The sequence below is a fragment of the Numida meleagris genome, chromosome 6 (assembly GCF_002078875.1).
Source record: "Numida meleagris isolate 19003 breed g44 Domestic line chromosome 6, NumMel1.0, whole genome shotgun sequence".
Taxonomy (NCBI): Eukaryota; Metazoa; Chordata; class Aves; order Galliformes; family Numididae; genus Numida; species Numida meleagris.
Genome location: NC_034414.1, coordinates 54,927,300 through 54,936,830, shown reverse-complemented (window position 1 = coordinate 54,936,830; position 9,531 = coordinate 54,927,300). Strand labels below are relative to the sequence as shown.

Genomic DNA, 9,531 nt, shown 5'->3' with positions numbered 1-9,531 from the left:
GCCGAGCCGAGGCGAGAGGGAGCGGCGGGCGCGGTGCGGGCGGCGCCGCGAAGGGAGAGAAGGCCTCTTCCGCCGGCGGCTGCCTCAGGTGAGCGATGGGGTCCCGGTGGGCGTCGGGGTCGCGCTCCGGCTCGCTCCTATTGTCACTCTCAGCGGGCTCCGGCCATGGCACTCGCTCGCACACACACACACACTCCCTCGCTCACTCACAACCGAGCGTGCTGCCACCGCCCCCCGCCCGCGGCCCGCCCTTCGCTCCCGCCCACCCGAGCGCCGCCGCCGGGACGCGCCGCCTCATTGGCGCCCGCCGCTGCCGCCGGGACAGCCGGGAAAGGAAGGGGAGCGCGGCCGGAGGAGGAGCGGGTGGCGGCGGCGGCACCTCGGCGCTATGGCTGCGGCACTTCTCGCCCCTCCGCGGGCCGGGCGGGAGCGAGACATCATCGGCTGAGGTAAAATCCTGAAACCCGTGAGGTAGAACCCCCCTATTCCTGAGGTAAAAGCTCCCGTTCCCGAGGTAAAACCTCATAATCCTGAGGTGAAACGCCGCGCTGGGCCCCGTGCGGGGCTCGGAGCCCCTTCCCGGGGCGGGTTGCGGGCGGGACGGCCCCACCGCGGCGTCCAGGGGCGGGCCGGGACGTGCCCTCAGCGACCGCCGTGCTCTCGGAGCGCCCCGCATGGGTTCCCTCCCGCAGCGCTCTCCTGCCAGGCCGGTTCGCTCTCTCTCGCCTTTTCTAAAGCGTATTTATGGGTGTAGCAGCCAGCACGACGGTCAGGTGCAGGTAGCATCAAGAACTGTCGGAGTTTTGTTTTAATTCGTTTACTTGAGGGCCTGATTTCTTTCAAAACGCAAGCAGTGGTGTTCATGCGGCTGCTGTGTTTAAAAATGCTGTCATCCTCTATGGATTTGTATTTCTGGTAGGAAAAAAAAATGATTCCTAAGGGCTGCAGTGTTGGGTTGGTATAGCCAAAGGCCCCTGATGCACGTGAAGGGCAGTTTGAGGTGATTACGTCCCCTGTTTGTTCAGGTACTGAGCGCACAAACCTTGAAAACGACTGGTCCTGCGAAGGATGCCCACTTCTTGCCCACTTGCTTGCTCCCCAGAGACGTGAGCTGATGTAACAGAGGAGTTAGGACTCAGGCGGATGTAGTTGAGAGCGATTGGAGCTGTTGGGAAAACACTTTCAGAATCGCTGATTTCCAGCCAGGTGAGTTCTCTGGTCCAGTTCTCACTGCGGCCCCAAGGAGAAGCGGGAACTCAATAAATAAAAGTTCTGTGCTGCCAAGGTATGGCTGTGGTAGACACGAATAGTTCTGCCTCACATTTCTCAGTGTGCCTCTTCCATGTCTCCCCTAAGTTTCACTGTTTGCAGACTAAACAATTTCGCTTCTTTTCCATCTTTCCCTGTGGGCCTTAGTTTTAGTGCTCTGAACATGCATATTTTTCCCCCGTTTTCTCTCAAAACCACACACATTTTGCTGAACCACAGCACCCAAGACTGGACACAACGCTACAATCAAATCCACCGGCATCTGCTATGTCATGTCCATCACAGGCTGTATTCCAGTTTACACATGCCAATACAAAGACTTTTCAGACAGTGATCTATTCACAATATTGCTGACCTGTTTTACCCTAGCATCCATTTCTCCTGACCTAGCAGTTATTTCTCCTTCAAGTAGACAGTAATGCCATTCAAGAAATGATTTATTGCAACAGTCCTAATACTTTCCCTTCTCTTTTATTGCTGGATAGACAGACAATCAAGCAGTCAAGACATCTTTTAAAACAAAATTCCACGTGCTTTTAAGTAAGAAAGTAGTAAAACCATGTCATCCTTGTAAGTCAACTGTATTCCTGGGTTAGAACTGTGCCATGGTTACGGAATTATTTATATACAATTAAAACTTTAAGTTCACCTCATCCAACTTAGCTAAAGGAATTTAAGTGCAAGCCGTGGTCTGTAACAAATAATTTAAGTCAGTTTGGTTTTTATACCAATGTTAGGTAAAATTTTGCAAAAAACACTAACTTCCCATCACTCTCATAGTTGAGGAACCAAACCTGCAGAGGCATGTGTTTTGCTTTGTTGCATGTACTTAATTCCGTTACTTTTGTTTCTCAGCCTCCTTCTGTAATACTCTGATTTATTCACTGCCCCCTGCACTCGTTTCCTTCTGGACTAAACAGTGCATTAGGCAGCTCATAAGGTTACTGACTGCAAACTGTAAAAGGCAAGTTCTTGCTTAGGGTGATGGCTGGACAGGCTTCTTAGATGAAGTTGAGCATGTAATTTTAAATGGTTGTGCTTAGGTCTTCCTGTTATTACATTAAATCCGTCTTTGTTAAATGCTAAAAATCCAAACCTGAAGCGTGTGATATGGTTATTTATTGAAGTCTCTGTTGTAGAAGGGATACAACTCAAGACTGCTCTCTTAGTTTGCTGTCCTGCCTGCAGGTTTTTACTTTTCATTCTGTCATTGTGAAATAGCTATAGAATTAGTTCTTCAGTGTAGCTGAACAATGGGTAAAGAATGCATTCAGATAGTTTGGTTTCTCTGAAAAGCACTTCATCTGGTTTTGTCCATTCTGACTGTGTAAAGCATTTCAATCATGTGTTTTATATTAAGTGAGACTTGTATGGTAACAATTAAAGAAAAATACAAGGTTTCTGGTAAATAAAGAAAAATCTTACCTTTTCTTTAGCATTTGGCCAGCAGCATTTACAGAGCTGCCTTCCCTTTTTTTTCCCAGGTTGTTGTCCTTTTTCTGTTTTGGTCTAGAAAATCTCCATCTGTGAGGAGATTTAAGATCACAACATAAGATACAAATGTAACCCCTATTATTTAGAAGGGGCAGTTACTTGTCTTTCTTCTATTTTCTTGTTGGTCTAGCTTTTGTAAAGCTTAAAAATGATTACACAAATCCCAGGCAGTGATGGAGAAAAATAAATTAAAAATCTTAAGATGTTTCACATATGTGCATATTTTATTTATATTGTGTATGTATAAATAGATAAAATATCGATTTGCAAGAACAAAAATTAAGTGTCATCAGAGAAGTTTCACAGGCAATGAAGTTGTACATGCAAGCGTGTAGGTCTGGAAATAGTCATGCACGCAATACCTGCACCCCCTCCTGAAGATCTACAAGAAATAAGGTATTCCATCACTGTATCTCCATTGCTGTCAAAGGCACAAGATATGTTTGTTCTTCTTTTAAAAGTTACACTGCCTTACTGTGAACGGATTCTTAAAACAGCGTAGAAAGGAGTTTTCGTGGCCAGCTCTTCACCAGTCCTTTTTAGCACCCAAGCAGTCAGAAGAGCAGTCAGGAGTCCTCCAAAACAGAGATTTTGCACCAGTGACTCAGATTTGTTCCGCTTCACGTTTTTTGTGACTGAAGTTCCACTATAGACCATCTGTTATGGCCGCTCAGGCAGGAATACAGAGTTCACGTCCACACTGGTATTCTGTCTGCTCTTCACATAGAAACTTATCAAACAGGATTGCTAAAGAGATAACAGTGTGGAAGACCCGCTCTACTGAGCAATAAACATAAATGGATTTAACTGGAGCTTGTAAATGTTTCAGGAAACGCATCTAGTGTGTATTTGTCTACAGTGAGGGTCATATAATACTCCATAAAGATCTCCTGTAAGTCAAAAGGAGCATTATCAGTGGTACCAGGGGATTAGTTCAGATATTCCCTGTACCAATACTAGTAAGCAAGAAAAGATATGATCTCCCCAGAGAACTAATTATTCAGGCCAGCAGGAATAAAGACCAGAAAGAGAAAATGTTATGGAGGAAGCAGCGGTGCTGTTTGAAGAGACAAATCGGCATGTGAACAAGGCTTTTCTGATGCATCTTTTAACAAAAGTGAACGAGGTGGAATACTGCATCAAAGTAACTGTCCTGCTCCATCAATTTGATTGAAATGGTGTGGTCTGACATTTTTTGTTTACTTTTGAATCAAATTTGTCTGGATCAAAAAAAGATTTTATTTCAGCTGTTTACACTGCAGTTGATTTCTGCTTCCTATGCTTCGTATTTTGGAGGGGAATGGCACGTCCAGCTTTTGGGCAACGTTCATAATCAGTGCCAAATTTCAGCAATAAGAAGCTTGTGCTGCTTGCACTGATGTTTCTCCGTGTCTCAGCTACGTGATAACACTGTCCATGCCCTCAGGAACTGAATTCCTGATATGCATTTGGGATAAGGATTTTAGGGTCATAGACACAACTACCCGAATGGGAACTAATTCTTCTCTGTTTATAGACGCTGCGTCATTTGAAGTCTGTTTCTGTAGTCAACGTGGTAAGATAAGTAGGATCTCACTCGCCTCTGCAGCTGGCTAGCTGCCTCCTCCTAGCACAACAAGCCTAGCTGCTTTCGCTTATTCCCCAATTACCTTTTTTGTTCTTTTTTTTGTTGAATCCTTCCCCTCCCCCAGCGTCTTTACTTGCCTTCTAGCCCCAGGCGCTCCTTTCGGCTTAGTTTTCTGAGCTTTTTGTTAACTTCCCTTCTCTGCCAGTTTCACTCTGCTTGCTTCTGGCAGTGTAGTGCCTTCCTCGCTGATCTCTCCAGCTGTCACTCCTTAACCTCTGGAGGTTCCAGGTTCCAGAAATCCCTGCGTTCTGAGGGCACTGCCTGTGGGGCTGCCTCTGGGGGCTGAAAGCACATGTGGAAATAGGGCACCAGCCCATGTGTTATGTTGTCCGCTGTACTCCTGGAGTATGCCAGAATCCCAATTTAAACAAGTTCTCCTTCCATTTCTTCTTCCATTTCTTTGCTTTTTGATCAAGCCTCCTGATTTCAGTTATCTCCCAGTTTAAAGCCTTCCTCTTCAGCTGAACACCCTCTCCTCTGGCCCAGATTCCTACATCACCCCACTCCAATAGGAACAAAATGGATACAACAGCAGTATGTGGTTAAGGTGTCCAGCAGTACTTCAAGTGCATGAACTGCTTTCATAGTGCTTTCCACATCTCCAGCAAGGTACCTACCAGTTTTGCTCCCAAGCTGGGTGCTTCTCCATGGTTCTAAAAACAGGTGATAACACATTTGAGGATTTCAGAAAGTGCAGAGGCTCTGAGGACTGACTAGGCCGAGACAGAATAATTTTGTTAAAAAAGAGAGCAAGAAAGTATTCCTGTTGTATCTTTCCCAACTTCGCCTTTGTTCTGTAGCACAGCTTTAACCTATTAGATACTTTTATTTAAATGACAGCAAAACAATCATAGAATGGCAAGGAGTGGAATGGACTTCAAAGATCATCTCGCTCTAACCTTGAAAATAAAAGGCGTTCATTTATATTCTGGAGCTCTACTCAGCGTTGTAGGGAATGTTTAACATCAGAGGGGGTCTTAAACCACTTATTAAAATATAAGTCCTAATGCGTTCCAAAACTTGCAATACGAAGCTAGGCAGAGGAAGGAGCTGTACAGGTGCCAAGGGTGCTTCCACAGAGCTTTTGAACAAACTGTTACAGATGTTAGGAACAAAGATACTTCGAGAGAAAAGGCTAAGTGCTAGTTACAGGTATAAACACAAATCCTCATGGGAGCCTGCTGCATCAGCAGGACTGCCCTCACGCTGAGCAAAACAAAGAGTTTGGGAAGGAGCTGTGTGTTTCCCAGTCTTAAATTCTGAGAAAAATAATAGGCGAAGGCATGGCTGGAGGAAGAACACTATAAATAAACTGCAACAGAGGCAGGAATTGAGCGGGAGGATAAGCTTAGTTCGCTGAGCGATGGATGTGGTAAAGGCAGCTTAAGACACTGCAATTAGTATAGGCCATAAAGCATGATTTCTTTGTGTGGAAAATCAAGATCTGGAGCAACATTTTAGATTGGAGGTGGATTACAGTGAAGGAAAGGGTCTTACTTCAGAAAAGGCCCTTGGCCTGAAGGAGGGAAGAAAACAGGCAGGTAAGCAAAATGCTTTCTTTCCATACAAGAAAGAATTATTCTTTGGCTCTTTCCTGCCCTCGAGGTAGTTCCCCTCTACATCCACTGTAAGTGAGGGAGAGCCATAAGCACTACAGTACAGACACAGATACAGCCAGTCAGGGCTGCTATCCACTCCCCAGTGGCAGATACTGCAGTAGAAACGTTACCTGGAGAGGAATCTGTGAATACTGACATAGGATGGATGGAAAAAAGACAGTTGTAAGAGCATTTTCTAACGTCCGAAGCCACTGTCAAGGTTAAGCAAATATAGGGTAATTTTACCACTGAGAAAATTATGTGAATAGGGAGAAATCTGCAAAGGAATTACAGATGCCATATAAATGACAAGAAGGAAAGGAACTGTCTTCAGATGAGAATGGGAACTAGAGCTGAAATCATAAAGCCATGAATCCTAGAAAAACACAGGAATTGATTAGATTTAAATAGAAAATAGCAAATAGCAGCTTGATATCCTGACTAAGAGGACAGAACAAAAATAGATAACCAGAACAAGAACAAAAATGGTGTTCCTGCAAGTGCTGGAAGTTTAAAGACTTAGTTGAAGAAATGAGAATTTCTCTCTTTAGATGAGCACATTGGTATAACTCATTTCTTTGAAAACACTGAGAAGGATTTGTATTCAAGCCTCTGCTGTAGTTGATGACAAAAAGGCTAAAATGTTAAAGTTTGGAGAAAGAAATAGGGAGTAAAATGGGGAACATCATCGTACCATTGTACAATCCATCAGGCATCCTTATTCTCAACTGTGTGTAATGTGGTATAGATTGTATTTAGAAAAAAGAATACAGAGAAGGCGAAGAAAAAAGATGGCCTACTGCAATTGCCACGCAAGGGGATTAATGTGCTGGGAATCTTGAACTTGTAAGAAAAAACTTTGGTAGAATTTGGCAGACGTCTGTCAGTATCTTTGATGGAGTGGGGATGGTGAATGAGTGGCTTGTTTTTCTGAGCTGTTTTGTATTATTTGATCTCGAGTTATCCGGCAAGGTGAAATATCACAAACTTTCACATCCTGTTACAGAGGCAAAAGGTATAAACAAGTTCAAAAATTAAAATGTGCTGAAGGACACCAAGGAGATTAGATTGTCCTTGCGCTTGAACAGGATAGCATAATTGCAACATACATTACATATACAACACATTAATGAGTTTAGAAGCTTATTTGCCACTAGATAAAAATGCAGCACTATTAGCTTTACAAATCTCTTACGTAGAGAAGTCTAGACACCAGATTCAGAATAAGATAACTCAGTAAATATAGAGGAATTTGAACCAATATAAAATCTGTGATGTGTTAGGATAAGATTTGGCATATTAAATTATTAAGTGGCTACTCTGACATGTTATTCAATCCCCATACTTACAGAGTTCTCCACATTCTTCAGTGTTGGGGTTTCCAGAAGGATTTATAACAAGAAGCTATAACCGAGACTTGAATGAGAATAGATCAAAAATAGCATTGAGGTTTATTTTAAGAGAATGCAAGGAGGAGTTAAAAAACATCATTTGCAAAGGCACCACGAAACACCTCTGGAAAATTCATTTTAAGCTATATTTAGTACATTCAAAGAAATGGTGGCTCCCACTTGAGCTATATCAGCTCAAATACAGATAAAAAAACAGTCAGATTACATAGACTGTTCACTTGTCTTGAATAACTAAATATTTAATGTAATTGTGCACTTCTGAGTCATGTTTGGTTTTAGTATGCGTCTTTCCAGGCGAGTTCCTACCTCTAAGTAGACTTATCTCTTAACTGCAATTTCTATAGCTGTACATCTGTACTTCATTTATTTCAGTCCATCAAAAGTATGTTGGAACAATGAAATTCTAATGCTGAGAGCTTCTGTACACAAATTGCTAATGAGACCCTTCAGTACACTCTGCCATTTTTTTCTAGATAATTCCAGTGTCTTACTTCATTTAGTTCTGATATCTTTTTGAGCCTAGTTCTTGAAAATTTATCATCATCTCATAGCATGAGTGTTAGATACTGCAAGGACAACAATGTCTGAGTGCAGTTTCACAGCATGGGTTGTTTTTTTTTTTATACTGATTCATACCCAGATCAAATTCATTATGATCTTAGGTTCCTTTTGTGCAAGCTCACTGCAGCTTCATTTAAGACCTAAAATACTGTGTATATAAGCCAGATCCTGGAAAATATGAAAAAAACTTTATTCCATCTTCTATATAGAACATCCTTTCTGAGTTACCGAACATTCTTCCAAAGTACACTATTTCTGATCCAGAATTTCTTTGATATTCAGACTGTTACCAACCCCACCCAACGTAACTCCATATCATTAGACATACCTTAGGCCCTTTCCCACTGTGCTCCAGCTGGCTTTCTTTGGGATGTTATCTATGAAGCTGCACACCACCACTGTAATAATGGCAAAAGTACTGGGTAGATCTTTTCATTCCCGGTAACACCGCACTTGGCACACTGTTTTGCTGCGTACATTTAAGCACTTTACCTTCTTGTCTCACTGTTCTGCTTCTGACAAGTTGATAGAATGATAGCGAATCTCCAGCCAAAGGTTTCGTGCACTCCCATTGCCTATCATCCCATTTAAATTGCTTCTTCAAGAAAATTACCAGCTCCTGTTAGTCCTGCTGGTAGTCATCTACAGGATACTATGCATGCATATTTTAATTGTATTAGCAAAAATATTTGCCATCCAAAATGTTAGGTGCTTATTCAAACCATCAGACAAATGTTGGTAAAGCAATCTGCTTTCCTCTGTGATATACAAAGACACTACTTCTTCCTGGGGAGTAAAAAAGGTGTTTAAAAAAAAAAAAAAAAAGTAGGACATCTATTGCTGATACATGTTTAATTTGATTTGATTTACTATACTTCACATTTTTCTTTGTTGCCAAAAACAACCGTAGCTGTTGCTAATGCTGTTTGCCAGCGTCTCCACCTGCATCTTTGGTTACTTCTTGGGTTCTTGCTGTTAGCATTTGCAGAAGTGTGCTTGCATCTCTGAATTCTCATGGGAATTTTTCCCCTTTGGTGCTTAAAATTCACAGTACCATGAAGTTTCTCACATTGTGAATCGCATCTTCCTATAGCTGAAGGCACCTGAGCCTGGTCCTCTCTCAGATGTCTTACGTGGTCTGGTGCTCTCTGTCAGCAGTACAGGACACTTCTGTCTCATCTACAGAGGTCCCAGATTCACACTGTATGTGCCAGCGTTTCAGTGTTGTTAGTAACACCAGGTTCCATTTTGGGGTGTTCATCTAAATGAACTTCCTAATTTTACTACGTAGGTTTATTTTGAAACTGGACCCTTTCTTATCTTTCCTTTCCTTAATTCTTTCTTTTGGAATGATTTCCATAAAGCACCTAGGATAACAGGCAGCTTTGTCTCCAACTCAGTGCTGCATTTGTTTCAAATTTTTCTCTGACCTGTTTTCTGCCGACTGTTTACTTCAATGATTACGTATTTAGGTGCATGCAGGTATATTTTTAAGGCTTTCAATCTTGCTCAAGTCCAATTTCTACTATTGCTACATTTAACAAATTTTTCTCTGGAGCCTAATGTCCCA

At 42.5% G+C, this 9,531-nt stretch overlaps 1 long non-coding RNA gene across 5 annotated transcripts in view; it reads left to right on the top strand.

The window, feature by feature from the left end:
• The window catches only part of LOC110401875, a 22,883-nt gene continuing 13,439 nt past the window's right edge, over window positions 88-9,531 (top strand). For 2 of the 5 annotated variants that reach the window (XR_002440659.1, XR_002440656.1), the window contains exons 1-2: window positions 88-449; window positions 1,026-1,206. This is a non-coding gene — a long non-coding RNA (uncharacterized LOC110401875). The remainder of the gene's footprint in view (window positions 450-1,025; window positions 1,207-9,531) is intronic. The other 3 variants (XR_002440658.1, XR_002440657.1, XR_002440655.1) reach the window with 2 other exon arrangements.